The following is a 22,764-nucleotide window of genomic DNA, read 5'->3' as shown; positions in this document are numbered from 1 at the left end:
GCTGTCTGCCTGAAATGGTGGGGCATTAGCTCACATGAAGAGCCTTTGTGTTTTTGAAGGACACTGTCATTATACACCTCCAGCATTGCGACCTCTCACTCATTCACCCGAGAGAGAGGGTGAGAGGAAGAGAGTAAAAAAGGACAGAGGGTTGGAAAGAGACAGTGAGAAAAGAGAAAGAAGCTTTTTGGCAGACAGAGACAAGTGGTGCTCATCTCTTTCATGTGTTTGGCGGCACAGTCGAGAGGAGGGACCAACCAAAATCCTTTTTCTTTTCCCTCCTCAGACACTAGAAGGTAGGGGACTGTTTCTTTGCAGTTCTCATGAGCACTGCTGGATTTATGCTGGAGTGGACACATCAATAGCACAATAGTCTTTACAGACACACACATACACACACACACACACACACACACACACAAAGATGTTCATGCACAAAAACATTGAAGCCCCCAAACGCCCCCTGACTACAAACAGCCTAATGTCAGGATATAGTGAACTTATGGCTAATAAAAAATGAGTAATAAATGTTATTATTGACTGAATCATTGGTATAATTTGTCATATTACAATTAGTCAAGGTCACAAAGTTGTGTGTTACACAGTGTGATTTACCACAGTCAAAATGTGTAAAATTCATGATTTACAGTGGTAAAATTATTGCATGCATACACCAACATTCAAAAACTTGGGGTCAGTAAGATTTTTTTTTATTATTATTATTAAGCAAGGATTCAGTAACTTGACTAGTAAAAACTATTCTAATCAGTATCCTGGCAAAAAATGTATTAGAGGTTCCACAGAGATATTAAGCTTCAGTACTATTCAATATTCAGCACAATACTATTCTTGCAGTACACACAGTAGGCCTATACAATATATTCACCTTAGTTGCAATTAGTATACTTTTTTACAGAATTGCAAAATTGTTTACTCAATGCAATATACTTTTTTTCTGTAATGTTCTGGAGATCTGGCCACAGGGCCTCGTCAACATCACAGGCTATATTTTCATTTGCAAGGCCACGTGGGAAGAATCTTTTGGAGTGACTAATCCACCCTTGTATGGATGCTGCTTCAATCTGATCACATGCTTCCTCCATAGCTTGAATGAGGGCCATCTTGACATAGGGCCAGAGATCATAAACCTTCCACCGCCATGCTGAGAAGAACTCCTCGATGGGGTTTAGGAAGGGGGAGTATGGTGGAAGGTATTGAACTGTAAATTGTGGGTGTTGATGAAACCAGTGTTGGACCAGAGCAGAATGATGGAAAGCTACATTGTCCCAGGATGTTTTATTACAGTTTTTTTCAATTGCTTAAGCACAATTTTGAAAACAGGGCCCGGTTTTTCAAACCCCTTCACACAATTAGCACAACACTACACCAAAGTAGCACAACACCTCAGATAATTTGCAAAATGGAACACTTTTGTCAAAACTATACGTCTTAAAAAAACCTTTGTCATAACAAACACAACCATCATATGGTCTGATTCTGTTTGAATCAGTTAAGCACTACTGTGCTCAACCTAAAACACTTTTAGCATTTACACAGAGAAAGTGTAAAAATAAGTTCACCAACACCACATGACACCAATTGTGTAGACTAATGAAAATATTTATTTACACAAATTTCGTTACACAGATTTGGTTGTCTTCTTCTTTGTGCATGTCCTACCCCTCCTCCAGGTCTTCCTCTCCCTCTCCCTCTCCCTCTTCCTCCACCTTGTTCTCTCCTGATTCCCCCTCTCATCCGCACTCTCCCTCTTCCTCTGACACCGTCCATTTTTGTCGAAGACAGGTGAACTTACCTGTTGCCTTCTTATTTTGCTTAATCCTGATTGGTGTGTCTACAATTAAGCACCAGTGTGTGTGCACACCTGGTGGCTGTGTTTAACCAATTGGTTCATGGGTGTGTTCATTTGAAAGCCTTTGCTTTGAAATTGCAAGGAAATGACATCATGATACATTTCTGTGTCAAATGCATACAAGTGTGTTTAGTGTTTTGCAAATCACTGTGTGTAATGTTTTGCAAAAACTGTGAAGCTGACAATGTGCTTACAGTTGTGCAAATCTAGGCCGGTGTTTTGCTCCTTGAGTGTAAGGTTTTGCTAATTGTGGGAAAGTTTTAATTTTAGTGTGTAAGCAATTGAAAAAAACTGTAAGTACAGGTGAAATGGTTTTGCAGTGATTGTTTGATTTTGATGGAAGAGTCAGAGGTTTCATGAATTTAGTTTGAGTATTTGGATTTGTTTTTAAGGTTTTGAGAAAATGAGTGATGGTTTCAAGAAATGTGTTTTAGCAATTCAGAAAAACTGTAAAATAGAAAACAGTTATATAATATAATAATATTTCACAATATTACTGCTTTACTGTATTTTTTGATCAAATAAATGCAGCCTTGGTTAACATAAGAGACCTCGTTCAAAAATATCTTACTCGCAGCACACTTTTGCACATTAGTATTTCATAGTGAAAAAAGTTAAAGTTGATTACTTGTACAGATTTTTAGCTGATTTATTGATCTACTACTTTAATTGCACATATTAATGCAATGCTATTTAGCTTAGCATGCTAATTGCTAAGGATGCTTTGCTGCACAAGGGTATTCACACTGGAATCTTGCAATGTACAGTAGAAACCAATATCTAGTACTTTTGAGACCTGTAAAAATAGCTTGAAAGGTGTTCCAGTAATTTAACTGGTCCAACATAGTCCTAGCAATGCTAAGGTCAGGAGTTTTAGTTCCAGGAAACCATACTAGTGTAATGTATACCAAGGCTATACTGTAAATTGCTTTGGATAAAAGTGTCTGCCAAATGTGTAAATGTGCATCCCATATTGACCTAATCAGTGCTAGTGGTGATAAGATTAATTAAAACAATAATATTGTGCAATGTGGTCACGATACATCATGCTACTTTGCTAACTGCCACATAGTATACAGTTCTTGCTCTCTGTGTCCCTCAGGAACTTCAACACAACCGCCACAGCCACAATCGCACACCAGCTTGATTAACTGCATTTATCTGCGAAGGACACAGCAATGGAGGCGCTGATCTTTGAACATTCGTTGTGGCAGAATCCTCCGGGGAGCATCAGGATCAATCTTAGCTGGACAGGAGATGAAGGTACGTCCTCCGCTCGCCTAACCACTTTCCCATTCCTGATCTTATCATGCGTCGTTGAGCCTTCCTCGAGCTCTGCTCCCAGATCTGGAGCTAATCCCATTCCTTGTTTTTCCTCCCGGAAAATAAATCTCACTTTTCAGGTGACGCTGTACTGGCCTACACTGAGCTGATGGGAGAAAAGCTCCCCCTCAGGGCCTTCCTGGTTTACAGTGGCCATTCGGCGGAGCAGAGCCAACACATCGATCTCTCGCCTACGGATTATTTACAAAGGCACCAATCAGTGCGGAATGTGGGATGTTGAACAGGAACGTATGCTCCTTTTCCACTCTCTTTCACAATCTCTGTTCACTCTCTACTCCATGTGGCTTCATTAAGCTGGTCACAGCGTATTTCCACTCATTTTTTGAAGCACTACTCCTTGTGTGAGTGGAATTGGCTATAACAATGACACATACAACATTAGCTGCACCTGTGAGGTGCAGGGCATTGTGTGATAAAGCACCATAATCTCCACAAGGACAGCACTGATATTTGGGTCACATAAGCATGATAATGGGATGCATAAATGTCATAAGGTGACCTCTCCAAACTGAGGGCTGATTATCCTTCTGGATGTGTCATATTGTTCTGCTGCGCGTAGATATGTTGCTCTCCTGTGGGCTGTTCGGCTTTTCGTGTCCTTTTCACATGATAAAGGAATGTGCTTAAAACAAACGTTCATTCAGACTACACCGGTGAACTCTGAATAAATTTAAAAAGGCAGAGAGAGAGCAGGAAAGAGAGAGAGAGATGGATTAAAGAGACCAAATAATTACAATTCTGTCATTACCTGTAATTTTTTTTGCTGTTGTTTTTATATAATAAGTAGAGATTGAAATTTTATATCAGTTCTCTGTAAAAAAACCATTTTGATTTCTCTTAATGTTTATAGTTTCATAATGGTTGCATTCATGATTCATTTAGCACTTTTAAGGAATTAATATTTAGAGGAAAAATGTGGCAAATCGTTAGATGATTACAATAATAAATCAATAAAGCAATAAGCTGTTATAAATTCACTGTAAACCATGGCTTCACGGGGCTTATTGCTTTTATAAAACGGTTATTCCATATACGTAGTAAGGTTTCACAGAATAAAACAGAGCAAATAAAGTGTAATGACATAAATAAAAACAGTATTCTTCCACCAAACAATGTAGTTCCTCAGAAACAGTTGTGGTTCCAACAAAGTGGTTGCCGAGCAACACACAGAAGTAAACAAAGGTGTATGTTTGTAGTGTAATTTACAACAGCTTCGAACGCAGCTCAACCAATCAGAATCAAGGACCGGAACTATCCGTTTTATAATTGTAAATAAATCTGTGTGGTCAAAAGTTTAATTTACTTTGTAGACAGAGTATCAATGCAGTCCAATAATTGGCCTTATTAATCAACAATATATGCAACAATATAAATATATTTGACCCTGGACCACAAAACATAAGGGTCAATTTTTTGAAATTGAGATTTATATGTCATCCGGAAGCTGAATAAATAATCTTTCCATTGATGTATAGTTTGTTAGGATATGACAATATTTGGCCGAGATACAACTATTTGAAATTCTGGAATCTGAGGGGGCAAAAAAAAAAAAATCGAAACATTGATAAAATTGCCTTTAAAGTTGTCCAAATGAGGTCCTTTGCAATGCATATTACTAATCAACAATTAAGTTTTGATATAATTACGGTAGGAAATTTACAAAATATCTTCATGGAACATGATCTTTACTTAACATCCTAATGATTTTTGGCATAAAAGAAAAATCAATAATTTTGACCCATACAATGTGTTGTTGGCTATTGCTACAAATATACCTGTGCTACTTATGACTGGTTTTGTGGTCCATGTTAATTAAAACACACCATTGATTATTTTTTATATAACACTATATAACAAAATGTTTAATTTACATTTACATTTATATTTAACTACACACTGTCATAAGAACAACCAATCAGAAACGCATAAGATTCATTTGTTTGGGAATCAGCAAGGCAACAAGTCAACTGCTAAAGCTTTTGGTATTTCAGGAAGCACCATCAGAGTATATTAGTACAGTGATATAATAATGCATGTGCAAGAACCTATTAATGGAACCATAGATCCTTTGATTGTGGTATTTAAAGGGGTCCTATTATGCTTTTTCACTTTTTCAACTTTAGTTAGTCTGTAATGTTGCTGTTTGAGCATAAAAAAGATCTACAAAGTTACAAAGCTCAAAGTCCACTTCAAAAGGAGATATTTTATTTAACATAAATCACTTTTCAAAAACTACAACGAACGACTCGTTTGGACTACAACGCATATTTTCCAGGATTTGTGATATCACAAATATCGACGAATGGGACGAGACCTGGTTGAGCTGCACTAGAGAAGGCAACGAGTGTTATCACTATGTTGGAGACACGCTAGCTTTCCCAAGGCAGACAGAGTGGTTTGAACTTAGGTTGATTTTGACGCAATATTTACACTGAAGCTCGCAGGCGGCTATGGTAAGAGGCGTGACATTTCCCGACCAGGCGCCGAGTGCTGCCAATCACAACACACACTGGCCCAGCTAACCAATCACAGCACATTTCGTATTTCAGAAGGCGGGCCTTCATTTAATACAGGAACTATTCGAGCCGTTCATGCCAGACTGGGGAGAGAGATGTTGTAATAATGTAAAATATGTGAAAAAGAATGTGTTTTTCGAACAACCTAGTTTGAGAGCCTGTTCTAGTACACCCCCAAAACAAAATCAAGACTTTGTAAAAGAGCACAATAGGACCCCTTAAAAAAAAAAACGGATTCTTGTAACCAACCCTAATGATAAGCATTTTAATATTGTCCGTGGAGCGAAGATTTGTCAAACCTTGCTTATACTTTCATAAGATTGGGGAAAATATCGACTTGAACGTTCAAAGGTAAGTATATTTTCCAGTCTATTAAAATGTCGTTGGGGTCTCCGAGACCCTAAACAGAGCAAGCAGGGCAAAATGGAAATGGAAACCTGGAATCTGGCTATTGGGATCAGATGAGAGAATGAGAATTCATCCTCTGCGTTCTATGGGTTTTCGGGCAGGGTCCCAAGCATGGAAAAGCCCCCCTGCCATTAATCTAAATTACATGAGCTCATTGGTCTTTACTGGGGATGGAGATAACATCACTTGCAACCTACTCCACTCACACTCAAATATCAGCAGATCAGTTCTCCTCCAGCTCTCCACCGCAGCAAAGCACAGAGGCACTCAAGGTCAGCCTGAGAGAGAAACAGAGACAGAACATTGTTTTATGCCGCGAAAATCATCATGTTATCGTTGGCTGAGCCTGCTAACTGATAACAGAATGATTCACTTTGAAGTCTACAAAGGATTACAGAACAAATGAGACTTATGGGACGGCAAATAAAAGTGTGATAGCATCTGGTACACTTAACAATAGGGTTCTGTACGTTAACAATGGAGTAGCTAACATGAAATAACAGTGAACAATACTTTTACAGCATTTTTGTTTATTTCTACATGTATTAATGCATTTTTTTTTTTAATTTGAAGTTATGTAAATTAACATTAATGTATCATAAAAGAATATAAATAATGAACGATAGCATATTTGATATAACTTTACATTAAGGTTCCATTTGTTAACTATATTTAATGCATTTAGCTAACATGAAATAACAGTGAACAATACTTTTACAGCATTTTTGTTTATTTCTACATGTATTAATGCATTTTTTAAAACATTTTAAGTTATGTAAACTAACATTAATGTATCATAAAAGAATATAAATAACGAACGATAGCATATTTGATATCACTTTACATTAAGGTTCCATTTGTTAACTATATTTAATGCATTAACTAACATTAACTAACAATGAGCAATACATTCATCCAGTATTTAGTAATCTTTGTTAACGTTAGTTAATAAAAATACAACTCTTCATTGTTCGTTCATGTTAGCTCAGGTCCATTAAATAAAATTAATAGATACACCTTTTGATTTTAACAATGTATTAGCAAATGTTGGAATAATTTAATTTAATTTAATTTAATTTAATTTAATTTAATTTAATTTAATTTAATTTTAGAAATGCTATATAAAGGCCTGTTCACACCTATGATAATAATAAAGATAACTATAATGATAACCATATTAGCGTCCACACCAATGCACCATAACATTATTTATTTTAAGCGTGTGCTGCAGTTTTGTCTGACACTTATGTGTAATGTTAAGTTAGAGAGAGAAAAAAACATTGAAAACAATTTCATTGATACTGTTCCTCTGTTCGTTGTAGTTGTGGTGTTGACTCTGCTATTCTTTTAAATTTAGAACGATTTTATAGTTATTATCATTGGTGTGAATGGGCCTTAACCAGTTAACCAGTACATTAGCCTAACTAATATTACCAAATACAATTTTTATTGTAATGTGTTACCGTCGATCTCACATCTGAGCCAGACATCTCAAAGCGAATCTGACACCATCAATTTTTGGTTCCGTTTCCCCCGGTTCCTCCCATCTTCGTTTCATAAAACCATCTGCAAAGTTTTTAAGTAATAAGAGGCCTGAAACTCATTCTCTCTTGTTTCCAAAACGTTGTAAAACTTTGTCAGACACTGATGGCATCAAAATGCAAACTTCAGCATGGGGTTATTGTCAAAGCCCTCTCTGACGCTGCAAAATATGTAGTTATTAATTCACGGACCGTATCGGTTTCAGGCTTGAAAAATTGATATGCGGCTGGCCTCCTCGATTTGGATTAGATAATGATCGAGCCCAGGGCCCCTGGGGGACATCACAATAGAAAAGGATTATGCTTCATATTCCAGGACCCTGCTTTATTGGATTGAGTTCCCTCACGGTATGTTCTGCTCATGGAAATGTGGATGACTCAATCTCCTGAAGAGCTGATTGGCCAATTTGTTTTTTCTTTAAAACTACTCTTTGAAAAGGATACGGGCTGTGAATTAAAGTGTCTGAGACCGAGTGTGCGTGTAAGTGAGCATGCTCGTGCGTATTGATGAATAGCTTTCTGTGTTTAGCTGTATGTTGAGATTCGCTCAGTCACTGTGTCACTTCACTAACTCTAACAAACACGCGGTTGCAGTGACCCAGGTGCGTGTGCGCCAACTCCTGTGGTTCACTTTTAATAGGATTATTTGTGCGGTAATGACCCTTTGACTGCTGATTTATTTTTGTGGCCCTCTCATGACCCACTTCAGGGCCCCGTCATCTCCAAGCGCTCAGCCCCGGCTCTTGCTCTCCTCAACAGCTGTGTGGCCAATGGCTTCCAGATTTTCATAATTTTTGCAGACCTGCCCGATGACAGATGAACTTTTAATGTCTGTGAGTCTTGACGGTGCAATCACTCACCGGTATTGTTTTTGTCGGTAACCCCTATGTCGAGCACTTCAATGGCTTTTTTCTCTCGCTCTTTTTTTTCTGGCATTAAGCATCCAGATGTGTGCAGAAATTGTCAGTTTCCATGAATAGGGTGCAAAATGGGACATTTACCTGTGAATCTGAAACTATTTGTTTTGTATGGGGTTTGCAGTTTGTGCGATCAAAATTTAAGCCTAAATAAGTGGTAATTTATAAGTGTTTTTTTATTCATAATTTGACATATTTTTAGATTTTAGATGTTAATTTTAATTTGTATTAAAGTTTGAGTAAATTTGTTAAGTTTTGTTGTTTTTATTTTTATTTTTCCAGTTGTAGTTTATTTTAGTACATCAAATTAATTAAACTGTTTTAATTAATAGTAAAAAAGTAAAATGTTGACTTGGCAGCTAGCTTAGATTTTGTAAACATATTTTATTTTATTTTAAGAAACAGTTTTCTTTCTTTCTTTCTTTCTTTCTTTCTTTCTTTCTTTCTTTCTTTCTTTCTTTCTTTCAGCTTTAGTCAAGTATAATAACCCTAATCTAAATATAATTTGGAGATTTATATAAATTCTATTCTTTTATATTCTATTCTATTCTATTCTATTCTATTCTATTCTATTCTATTCTATTCTAAGATTGGAGATAAAAATATATTATAATTTTTTTAGTGTTTTAAACTTTTATTTATATTTCCCATAAATTAAATTAAACACGTATTTGTTAAAACACATATTAAGTTTCATTTAAATATAAAGTGCACATATTTATTTTGTCTACATTTTTAGTTATTGTAATACTGCCATGCAGTAGAATGGGTCGAAGTGATGTGATGTTAATTTGTGAGTCACAATTTTAAGGACATTTTATTGTAATTGGGGAAATCACACAGTAGGTGCACAGTAACATGCACAGGGACACAGTTAAATATCTAATATGTCAAATGCTTTTTTAAACAAAGTAATAAGACACCAATATGTTCTCTATTCAAAGAAAGTGCTGATTGTTTTATTTAGTGCTGTCAAAAGATTAATCGCAATTAATCGCATCCACAATTAAAAGTTTTTGTTTACATAATATATGTGTGTATACTGTGTATATTTATTATGTATATATAAATACAAACACATGCATGTATATATTTAAGAAAAATATGATACATTTGTATATTAAATATATTTATATAATATAAAATATAAGAATATGAATATATAAACGTAAATAGTTTCAAAATATATGTGTTTGTATTTTTATATACATAATAAATATACACAGTACACATACATATATAATGTAAACAAATACTTTTATTTTGGATGCGATTAATCGCGGTTAATCGTTTGACAGCACTAGTTTTATTGCATTTCTCTTCTCCAAACCTGTGCTGTATTATTATTGAGTTGTTTTACCATTTGCACCAGGCATAGTAACGATTACAACTTCCAAACATTTTAAAATGCTTGTCTTCACCCCACCCGCTCCCAGCTTTCGGGTAGAATGAATATCCATGCTTTAATGTGTCTCTACCCATTTTCAAATAATTTCCATACCCCTGAGTCTTTGCGACATTTACACGTGGTTGTTGTTAAGCATATTAACATCATTTGGCATTTGGCAATAAGTCATTTGGTCCTGGAAACAACTAACATCATGATGTTCCCTGACAGAGACCGTTGCTGCTCAGCATCCTGTTTCATAACAATCCAGTAAATCTCTTCAGACAGATGAGCTAATTCGCATCGGTTTTGTTTATGGAATCACATACTGTACATGAAAGGCATATCATACCCATTATTTCTGGACTTTCCAGAATATCCTTCCGCACGCAATTTATTCAGCCTTCAGCGAAAAGATGACTTCTGCAAACTAAACCACACCGTCACACTCTAGGATCACAAGTGTTTTGCCTTTGAAAATCAACGCAATAGCAGAACCGTCATCGACAAAACCGCACTGTCAGCGGCCACAGTAGCCATGGAGCCAGAGGATCACAGCGATGGGCCGATAGCAGAGATGGTGCGATGACAACACAGTCTGCAGAGTTACTGGTGCATGGAAAGCCTAAAGAGAAAGCAAAGATCTGGCACTGTGAACTGAGTAAACATGATCCACACACATCAGCGGCAATCCAACGTACCACTCAGCCTTCCCTCAAAAATACAGACCGACAAGCAGTCTGCAAACTCTGTGGAAGATAAATGAAAACGATTTGAAGGGAGGACAGATGAAAACATCATCTTTTCATCGAAAGAAGCCTGTCATTTTCCCTTATCCACCCAAAAGCAAAGGATATATGCTTAGAATACAGAGCCAAACACACACTTAAATATACACAAACGCACTCACACATGATGGAATACACATCAGATGCGTGTTTGGATGATTGCCTCTGGCGATTGGGTTTATAGCTAATTGCTCATTTAAGTAATGTTACATTTACTATCTCACTTTTAAGTTTCCCCTTCATTTCGCTCTCTCTCCATCATCAGCAAACGCAGTGGGAGGTAGTTTCGCCCTCTTTCAATATAAAGGCACAAACCAGTCGCTGCTGGCAGGGTTCCACATCAGTGCAAAATGAGGTGGTTTTAGATGATCATTAGCATAACGTTTTGCTATATATATGTGATGGCTTGCTGTATGGTGAGCATTTAGTGTCCTTTAATTAAACGGATAGTTCACCCAAAAATTAAAAATCTGTCATCATTTACTCACCCGCTTGTCATTCCAAATCTGTATGACTTAGTTTCTGCCATGGAACACCAATGGAGAAATTTGTGAGGTTTTAGCTGTTGTCTTCCATCAATTTTTTGGACGATTTTCTATTGTGGCACAGAGTTACCATATGGCAACATTTCTCTAGACGAAAAAAAAAGAAAGAAACACACATTTCAAAATTCTGTCTATTTATATTTATTTATTTATTCTTTTTTTCTTTTTTTTTTTTTGAACTTATATGGCAACATTTCTCTAGTTTAAAAAAAAAGCACTTTTCAAATTTCTTTCTTTATTATTATTTTTTTTTACTTGAAAAAAAGGTTTAACATAATGCACATCATACAAGAATAAGGCAAAACTTTATTTACTTAAAGGGACCGTTCATTCAACAATGATAATTGTCATAATTGTTCGTCAAATAAAAAACACAAAAGTGTTGTGTGGAACACAAAAGAAGATATTCTACAAATATACATGTGTTTTTGTTTGACTGTACAATGAAGTCCAATGTTATTTTGGAATGACTTTCAAAATATCTCCTTTTGTGTTGCACTGACTAAAGAAAGGCATACATGTTTGGAACTGAATGGAGGATGAGTTAATGATGACAGAATTGTAATTTTTGAGTGAACTACCCTTGCACTGACAATCTTGGCAGTCAGTTTTGATAATTACAGACTTCAGTTGTATAGAAAAGAGCAGTTTGAATATTCTGTTAAATTTAAAAGAATGTCACAAGAGTGAGTAAATCATGGCAAGATTTTAAGCTTTAAGCTCTGAAAGAGCCTTTTGCATAAAGTATGCACTAACCACATCACATGGACGTGATTATTGCTGTATATTCTTGCGTACACACTCGCACACACACAAATTCAGGCGTTCCAAAATAAGTGTGAAACTCGCCCTTGTCAGACAGACTGGGGGTGCTAATGATGCGTGGGACTCGTAATTACTCACTTCCTCTCACACAGACCCCGACTCGTCAAAAAGAGCCCCCCTAACATTAGTCTTCACCATCTTTTCTTGGCAGGTCTGTGCCGGCTTCAGCAGATGCTTAGTTGCACAGGAAGCTTTCTAACCACTGATGATTGCACGTCCTCCAGGGATCTGAAACCCAGGCAGCACACAGGAGCCAGCGAGCCGTCAGGAACCGCTTCACAATGTCCCCGCAGCAGGCAAATCCACCATGCGTTTGGCACACACACCAACTAAACTGGCACACACTAAGCTGGTCCCACGGCTGGGCGAGACTGGTGCGGTTTAGCTGCACCTGTTGGGGAATAAAAGAGAGCTCTGCAGCGCGATTAAACGCCACGGTCTGGAACGCTACATCACCGGGGATGGCTTGCGAGTGTTTGTTGTGGGCCATGTGGTTGGTTGAGCTGTGGGAATTGGAGGCTGTGCGTTCCTTCACGGGGGTTTTATATGTTTAAAGACTATTGCTGTGTTAAATAGCACCGTGCATTTCCCTAGTGGGAGGTTTAGAGTGTTTTGCATCTCACAAGCTGTTGCTCTCCCACCAAGCAGAAATTATACACTAGTTCTCACAAGTTCTTCTTACTTTTGATGAGTGTAGAATGAAGGAACACTCCTCACTAACGATTTCATGAAATGTTTCCTTAGAACATTTTTTCCACACTCTTAATGATAAGCACACGCACACACGCATGCACACACACACACACACACACACACATCCACTGAAACCTTTCATTGCACAAAAGGTTCTTTATTGTGGAAAAAGTTTCTTTTGACTATTAAAATGTTCTGGTTTTTGTAAGAATTGTTGAATGGTTGTTTGAGGAACCAATAATGTTTTCTTCAATGATATCGCTGCCGAAACCCCATTTTGGAACCTTTTGTTTTTTTTTAAGAGTCGATAGTGTAGTTTAACAGTACATACTATAGTTTTTAAATGTTTTGCTGGCCAATTGAAGATTTGTAATACCTGCATTACTTTCAATAGCAGTTGCTTAGCTAGCTAGCATAGGACCTTGCAATTTGGAATCTGCCATCTCTTCTGCCCTCTCTCTCTCTCTCTCTCTCTCTCTCTCTCTCTCTCTCTCTCTTCATGGTTGCTCAGTTCTGGGCATAACTGTTTTTGAGCCAATCACCTGAGCTGTAAATGCCATGTGACTTATCACTCTGGAGCCACAGGTAAATAACACAACAATGCTAGCTGGCTGATGGCTACAAAAATGTACAGAGTACCAAAACCTCTTGAAAAGGGAAATACCAAAATCTCAAAAACATTTAATTAACATATTTAAAATCATCAACATAAATGCATTGTTTCATAGGCTCAAATAGCCTTAAAAAGCTTATGTTTCAGGTTGGCCCAGCCAAATTCTATGGGAATGGGAGCTTCTGACTTTACCAATTGGCTCTTTTATTTAGAAGGCAGGACTTACATTGCAAGTTGCACATTTTCCCATAATAATATTGAACCCTAATGGTAAATAGGCCTACATCGCCTTTTACCATAATAACAAATCAAATCTTGGCCTTTTTAGCTGATCAGTGATCTTAGACTTTATACTGACACCTGTTGGTGTGGATGTAGCTTCATACAAGTGAAAGTTTTCAGATTTCATTGTAGAAATACCCTACACTCTTAAAAATAAAGGTTCTTTTTTTGGCATCAATGGTTCCACAAAGAGCCTTTACCATGCATGGAACCTTTTCATTCCACAAAAGGTACTTTACAGTGGAAAAAGGTTCTTTAGATTATTAAAATGTACTTCACTCTAAGAAAAAAAAAATGGCTCTTTTAAGAACCGTTCATTGAAAGGTTCTTTGGGGAATCAAAAATGGTTCTTCTATGGCATCGCTGTGAAAACCCCCTTTTGGAACCTTTATTTTTAAGAGTGTATTTTGCAGTATTTATCACCAGTGATTTATTATCACCGCAACTAAAACTGTCTGATAATAGGAGATATAACGTGAGTAGTATTTGACTGGTCATGTGATCTCAGGATAACCAACCTTAAGCATAATAAAACTTTTTTTTTTTTCATGACTGGAGTGTCTTATAATGTATATGAATTTAAATATTTCTCAAAAGTACTATTGATTTTTTTAAAGGTACAACTTTTACTTGGCACACTTTTAATGTATATTAAATGCTCAGCACAGGCAGGCCTCTTCACATGAATTCAGAGACAAGAGTTTCACAGAGATTAATATATTATGGGTGTTATCTTTAGCATTAGTCTAAGACCTTGAATAAGTCCCTCGCATTCTGTTTGTATGTCTGGGTTTTAAAAGCCGATCCGTAGAAAGATGTTTAGTAATCTTCATGAGCAAACATGAGTCATAATGACAGTATTATTTGGTTTTGGTGCATATGTACCATGTTTGTGAGTGTCTCTCTACACCTCCATCTGTGTTTCTGTATAGCTTGTATATGTGTGTGTCCTGGTGTGGTATATTGGGTTATATCTGCGGTCTGTGTGCTATCCTCTTACAGAGATTAACTCTCTCATCTCTGTCATTTGCTATTCATGAATACTGTAATTTACTGTACCTTGCCACACTCTGTTTCTCATCCCACAAAAAACGTGTACACACATCATATGCTCCCAGCCATATTCCCCCTTGAGCTCTCTGGGAAAGAGAAACATGGAAAAGTCGGAGACATGTGCCTGACACTTTAACTTAGGGAGTTAGTGTCAAAAACAGAAACACTACCCATGAGGTTCTTCAAAGTCTGATCTGTCCTCATATGGAATCTATGAAACAGTGTTGTGCCATAGTCAGTTCAAACCTCACTATTGAACTGAACAAAAGGAATGTTTCTAGCGCAGTAGCACTTATAAACAACAACAACAACAGCAAAAAAAAAACACAGTAGTGACGTGTGTGTATATAAAATTTACTGGTATTTAAGTCTTTTACACTCACAAAGGCTGCAGTTTTTGATAAAAAAGTACAGTGAAACATTAATATTGTGAAATATCCAACTTCATTTTTTTTTATTATATTCTAAAATTTAATTTATCTTGTTATGACAAAGCTGAATTTTCAGCAGCCTTTACTCCAGGTCTTTAGTGTCACATGATCCTTAAGAAATCATTCTAATATGCTGATTTGGTGCTCAAGAAACATTTCTAATTATTATCAATACTGAAAACTTAATTATTTTTGTACACAACATTTGTGTGGAACCCGTGATATATTGCTTTTAGAGTTCTCAATGACTAGAAAGTTAAAAAGAACAGCATTTATTTGAAATGTATTTTTGTAACAATATAAATGTCTTAAATTTAATGTATTTTAAATGTAATTTAATAAAAATAATTAAATTTAAAAGAAAATTAAATATAATTTAACATTTATTCTTTATTATTATAACTATATTGTTCTTGCTTTATAATAGATGCTAAATATCTTTCAGAAAAAAAAAAAGATAGGTGCCAAGTTGGGCACTTTAGTGTTATCCAATATGATGATTATCTAAAGTCATGTGTATCGCACTTCTTTGCTAGACTGGGCTTTGATACCACAGATTCACTGCAGGCAGGGATTGGCCATTTTATCCATTTCAACTCCCTTGTATATAATTTACACTCATGGATATAGAGACGGCAAGGTGATGAAGTTGCTCTATAAACACCATATTGGCAAGATTCCTAGAGGAAAAACTTTCAAATTCCCACATGGCGGCACTCAAAAATGAATTCCATACACACACACACACACATAGTCAAGCAAATTCATACAGAGGTCAAAGGGATTGTCAACTTCAGGTCAGCAGAGTTCAAATGGCCTCTACTAAGTATAAATCAAACAAACTTTGTCCTTGTCCTTGGGCGGCAAAAGTAAGAGATGAGGGAGGGAGAGAAAAAGGGAGAAATGGTGTGGCTCTGACTAACAGCCTCACTCTGTTTTCAATTTGTCCTGTCAGTGTTTTGTGGAGCTCTGTGTGATGGAGGTATGGGAGAGAGTGAAGGAGGGGTTCTAACTGTTCTCACTAATCATATTAGGACTTACTCAGCCTCTGGCAGCTTTCAGTAGGACGTCCCATTTGAAAATATTGATTCTCTACGGAGAGGTATGATCCAAAATATTGTTCTAGTCCCAACTTGAGGTTATACGTTATACCCGTTTCTTCAACCAAAAGAGAAAATAAACTGCAGAGGTAGATATGACACAAACCCCAACAACAAACCCCTACCATGACACAAAATATCTGTCTTTTATCTTTGGAGAACAGGGACTTTTTGTTCAAAGAGCTTGACCTAGATAAAGGAGATAAACTACTACACTACCAGTCAAACGTTGGGCCACATTGGGCCGTGACGTGCATGCTGAGAGGCTTTTGAAGGTAACACGTATGCTATGCACTCAATGGCTGCTGTTCTATCATTATTTAACTATTAAAAAATATCTATTTAGTTCATTTCAAAACAGTTCATTTTGAAGGCATTCAAGCTTGTGAGGAAAAAGTCAGTCAAGTATGTCTTAACTGTTGACTGGTAGGGTAATTTTAACAATTGTGTCGCTTTAAAGAAGAAGTGTGTAATTTTTGCACCACCACTGGCACCAAATCAACAAAAAATAAATAAATGAAATAAAATAATATAAAATAAATTAATATTTAAAAAAATAAAAATAAATATAATAACTGTTTTCAAACAGGTTTTACACATTTCCCTTTTAATCTAAGAACAGCAAAAATGAGTGATTTTTTTAACTAAAGGGTTTCATTTAAGTAAATTATTATAAATTGTAATGCAATAAATAAATAAATAAATAATAATAATAATAATAATAATACATTTTCCAAAACCCATCTAAATTTAAACTTGAAATCATTTCCATTCGTTATTTACAGTCAGTATTTCTAGAGCACATGTTAGTGGTCTTGTCTTGATTTCAGTGGCCACAAGGTGCATTCCAGAGGAAACAGTAGACATGCTCAGCCTAGAAATTATATGTGTATTTACTTATTTCTATAAGTAAATATCATTCATTAATTAATTAATTCATTCATTCATTCATTCATTCATTCATTTCACTTTATTTTATTTTTGGATTAGAAAACATACTTAAGAGTATGCATATTAAGAAGTTTATATTTTTTATATTAATTTTTAATTTTCAGCTTCAGTTTTCACTTTCAGCTTCATTTTTCACTATCAGTATTTTGTCTAATTTTAAGGATTTAAACCACATTTTATTTTATTTTATTTTATTTTATAATAACAAAAATACAATAAAATATATAATAAAAATATTTTACTTTTATTTTAGAATCAGAAAGCAACTGGAAATTCTTGAGTCTGTAGATAATAAAAAATAATCTATTTGTTTTAGATGGCTGCAGTTGAACACCAGTCCTTTTTGTCTTGTTTTTCAGACTTCTAAACACCCTATAAAAATATATACTTCAAAATTGCATAAGAATTTAAGACTTGTTTTGAGGGAATATATTTGGGATTCATTTAGATTTTCCTTTTTTAGCCCTTGGCATTTTTAATACATTTTGAAAAACAAGATATATTTTCTGAAAAATAATTTCTGACACAATTTTACCTCCTAGATAAATTCATCTGGTTTTAATTATAGAATAACACACACACACACACACACACACACACGCACACACACACACACAAAAAAAATGCAGTTCAAAAGGCCTTGACATCATGAAGGCAGTATTTTCACAGGTAATAAGTCAACTTGATTTAAAAAAAATAATGTTGTGGTCAGTATGATTTCATTTTCAATCGGAAAGAGCATCAAAAAACATTCAACTACAGTTCTGGAAGACTGAACGAAAATGACATTCCCACCCATGGAAAATCAAAATCAAAATAAACCTAAAAATGAGCTTCCCGAGTTGTACTGCAGATTAAATAAATAAAGCCCAGACTTTGAAAAGTCCTTTATACTGTGACAAGCTTTTTCCCTCGCAGGCATCAAAACCCAATGCACCAAACCGTATCATGTCTAATAGCTTGTTTGCTCTGCCGCCACGCTTGGTTGTAGTCCAAGAACAGATGGCAGGAAAGTCACCACACTTTGCGTTTTCAGGTTGAGTGTGTGCCCGGCACGGACGTGTTTATCAGAACGCTGGGTCACTCTCTGCACGTCTGGGTCTCTAAGGCCACCGTGGCATCTTTCCCCACTGCTTTTTACAGCTCGCCTTAAATTCAGCCGTTTAGGAGCGACAGATGTGAGGAGCGAGGGAAAGGGAAGGTTAAAGAGCAAAGAGCTTAATTTGGTTGGCTTGCTGAGGTCTGTCCTGCAGAAACTCGATAGTGGACGCTGGAGAGGGCCAGGGCAGGAAAGAACGCCGCTGAGCTTTGATGTACCTCCAACAAGTGTTGCGTTCCCATTTAGATTTTATCTATTTATAGCCAAAACAGATTTAAATATCGATAGGCGGTAATTGTGACAGGATCCTTCAGCAGGACAATCGCGAGTAGACAATGCTAATTCCAGATAACCTTCAATAAACTAATCCAAATGAAATATAGCCGTCACCCACCTGTTCCAAATCCCTATTTTAATAACCTCGTGCACACTATGAGATGATATAGAGTCTGATAATAAGATTGGGAATCCAACAGGGTGGTTTGTGGGTTAGAGATCAGAGGTCACGTTCTCAGTGTGGCTGGAGTTTGTGTTGGCAGAATGAGTGCGGCGGAAAGCGCTAGATGTTGCCTGCCATTCATGGTTTTAATAAGGACGCCGTCTAGTTGATCAAAGGTAACGTTGTTTTGCAGGTGTTGTTGACTGGATAAAAATGTGCGTCTACGCTTCAGTGGGTGTATCATGCGATGGTTGTTTACACACATGGGACACGGGTGACAGGTCTGCAAACATTCTGTTTGAGCAAATATAAACAAGTTTTATTTTTTTTCTGTGTGTGTCCTTTGAGTTGGAGAACAAAAGTGAGGAGTTTAAAAAAACAAGAAAAGAGCAAAGAAAGGATGATCAAAGCCAGAAAGATGCTTTTGAACTGCTGTGGGAGGGGAAAATACGCCTGTCTGCCTCATGTAGGTGGACACTGCAGAAAACCTTCCCAGCATGCAGCGCGCTACCCATTGAACACTGTTTCACAAGCTCATCTGTATTATATACTACTGTTAGGTTAGTGTTCGGGTTTGAATAGAAACCTGCATTTTGGTGTCATGGGATGTCAGAATTACTCATACTGACAGGGCCTTACAAATAGCTAGTTTAGCAAGTGTATATTTCAAGTCTACTTGCTATGGTTACCTCACCAAATGGGGGAAATGTAGCAACAGTAAACTGCTTGCACGTTTTCCGCTGCATTAAGTTTTAGGTCGTACATCGATCAGAGGCGGACAGTAACTAAGTACATTTACTTGAGTATTGTACTTAAGTACACTTTTTGAGTATCTGTACTTTACTTGAGTATTATTTTTTCTGGAAACTTATGACTTTAACTTCACTACATTTGAAAGACAAATATTGTACTTTTCACTCCACTACATTTCTATCAAGGTCCTCGAAGTAGAAAGTCGTTACTATGTGGCAGCTTTGAAAGTCCGTGGGTGAAAGTTACCTTTATATTTAGCACAGGGGTTGCCAAACCCGCAATAGGCCTCTAGAGGCTCCACAGAAAATTGTTATTTTATTTTATTTTATTTCATTTTTTATTTTATTTTATTTTATTTTATTTTATTTTTGGACATATTTAAAATAAAGTTAGGTTTGTAATTTTTTTTTTTAAAGACTGGTCAGAAATCATGAGGAAAACAATGCTATGTAAATATTTTTCAGATAATATTTTAACAGTTTGCCTTAGTAGTAATAATAATAATAATAATAATAATAATAATAATAATAATAATAATAATAATAATAATAATAATAATAATAATAATAATAATAATAATAATAATAATAATAATAATAATAATAATAATAATAATAATAATAATAATAATAATAATAATAATAATAAAACATTTAAAAACCATTATCAACATTTATTGCTTAATAATATTTTTCCTCAAACGGTATAATTGTGTTTTTTTAATATAAAAAAAAAAATAGAGCTGCCTTTTTATTTTAGAAAAGAGGTTCTTCTCAAGGGGATCATTATGTTTGGGATCTGTGGCATCAAAAAGTTCGAAACCCCTGCTCTAATAAACCCAATTTTGATTTATGTATGATATCAGAGATGGAAATCACAGTGAATGATAATGTGAGGAAATATACTTGAGCACTCCCACAGGCACTGTTTCCCATCATAAAATGGGCGTTTTCTTTCCAAGAGAGTCGTTAAAGAAATCATAAACATACTAAACAAGCCTTAATTAAAGGCAGAGCATTTTCTCGTTTTTATTTGTAATATGATTTTAGTGATTAGCAGATCTTAAGGTCAATTGCGGTTTTGGCGGGACATGGTGCCGAGACGATTTCTTTTATACATTACACAAATCTAGCAATGACTCGCATTCCTAGCATCCCGCCTGCAATAACAAGTCAGCATTTTAAGCAAACCCTAAAACCACATCTCATTTGGTTGTATAACCCAATATAAGGAAACTTGGTCGTCCCAACATTTAATTCCTGGTTTCCGTCAGGCCGATAAGAATGGGAGGGGAAATACCTGCATTCAGTGGGACCACCATATGACAAGCTGAACATTGTTAGTTCGGTAGAAGACAGATCTCAAGACATAATCATCCTGCCATTGCAGGTAACAGTAAATTCATTTACATTGTCCAAATGTATTTGGACACTGTATCTGTGGAAAACAAAATAAGATATTTTGAAAAATGTCCATACAAAGTTGTTGCAAACCCAGTGTTCTTCAGAATTTTTCCTTTTATATTCCACAAGAGAAAGAAAGGTTTTGGAATGGCGTGAGGGTGAGTAAATGATAACTGTTTCTTCATTTTTGGTGAACTATCCTTTTAAGTTACTTTTTATTGCATTAGATACAAAATATGAAACCAAACAATGTTTGCTAGAACTTTTCACAAAACTAACCCCACATTTATTAGCCACATGTAGTTCATCAAATTAACTATGGACATGTTTCACTAATGTTTGACAACCAGAGCGTATCCAAATGCTTTCCATCTTAACTTTAATACAATGTATTCATTGTTTCATAATTGGAAACCTAACAAACGTCATTTTGTGAAATGTTTTGCTTGAAAAGTGTAATTGTATTCCTTCATTTTTAATTCTTTTTTAAGTGTCCAAATTCTTTTTGGGGTCTCTGTATATGATACAAATCACTTTATTTGAACAAAGCCTGCATTAAGTACAAAAGTGTGGCTATCATTGTTTCTTTTTTGGGCGGTTTGCATCCGTTTGTAATCAATTGCCAATAGAGTGCTGAAATGAGAAATGAGATACAATCACCATCATAGAAATCCTCCAGATAATTATGTTTATAAGCAGTTCCAAGCCCCTCTATAGTCTTCAATCAAGGTGCCTGTCGAAATGCAGAACACAGTAATCTTTGTAATCTGTCCTGCTCATGAGGACTGCCTGGAGGGATGGCATGTGTTAGTGTAAAGAGGAAAGTTAAGCGTGCTTTGGAAGCTAAATCAATTTTTTATTTTTTTTTTAATGGTGAAGAGAAAATGTTGTGACAAGCTGGCAGTGTTTATCCAACGTTCAAATGCTCTGCTCTGCCATGTTTTCCATCCAGTTGACCCTTGGCCTTTTAATTAGTGCTCTTTAAGAGGGAGGCATGTATGCATACAGCAAGACAGGTGCTGACAGATTGGGTGGAGGCGTAAGGTTCCATTGATCAGCAACAAGATGGAGAAAGGGGGTGAGAGAGGGTCCAGGGGTGTTGTGGACCAATTTTTTTTTAAGGGTATCCATTGGCAATTGTTCATTTTGTGCCCTTTTGCAAGATAAGACAATATTAAAAAGGATAAAAAATATATACATATATACAGTGCTGCTTGAAAGTTTGTGAACCCTTTAGAATTGTCTATATTTCTGCATAAATATAACCCCTAAAAATCATCAGATTTTCATGCAAGTCCTGAAAGTTGACAAAGAGAACCCAATCAAACAAATGAGCTGAAAATATATACTTTGCCATTTATTTATTCAGAAAAATGATCCAATATTACATATCTGTGAGCGGCAAAAGTATGTGATGCAAACAAAGAAGATGTTGTGTATACAGTGCTGCTTGAAAGTTTGTGAATCCTTTAGAATTGTCTATATTTCTGCATAAATATAACCCAAAATATAAGTCCTGAAAGTTGACAAAGAGAACCCAATCAAACAAATGAGATGAAAATATATACTTTGTCATTTATTTATTCAGGAAAATGATCCAATATTACATATCTGTGAGCAGCAAAAGTAGCAAAAAAGCAAAAAAATCAGGTGTCAGTGTGTGCCCTGTTTTATTTAAAGGGGTCTGCTAAAAAGGCTAAAAAAACATTATTTTGTGTATTTGGTGTAACGAAATATGTTTATGCGGTTTAAGGTTCAAAAAACATTATTTTCCACATACTGTACATTATTGTTTCTCCTCTATGC

At 35.8% G+C, this 22,764-nt stretch overlaps 1 long non-coding RNA gene across 1 annotated transcript in view; it reads right to left on the bottom strand.

Moving 5' to 3' along the window:
- Window positions 1-11,813: 11,813 nt before the first annotated feature.
- LOC107668954 (uncharacterized) overlaps window positions 11,814-22,764 on the bottom strand; it is a 13,076-nt gene continuing 2,125 nt past the window's right edge. Inside the window, exons 2-3 of the long non-coding RNA XR_001631937.1 lie at window positions 19,314-19,323; window positions 11,814-11,898 (exon numbers count right to left, since the gene is read on the bottom strand). This is a non-coding gene — a long non-coding RNA (uncharacterized LOC107668954). The remainder of the gene's footprint in view (window positions 11,899-19,313; window positions 19,324-22,764) is intronic.

The sequence above is a fragment of the Sinocyclocheilus anshuiensis genome, unplaced genomic scaffold (assembly GCF_001515605.1).
Source record: "Sinocyclocheilus anshuiensis isolate Anshui unplaced genomic scaffold, SAMN03320099.WGS_v1.1 scaffold4, whole genome shotgun sequence".
NCBI lineage: Eukaryota > Metazoa > Chordata > Actinopteri > Cypriniformes > Cyprinidae > Sinocyclocheilus > Sinocyclocheilus anshuiensis.
This window is presented reverse-complemented; position numbering and strand designations above follow the sequence as displayed.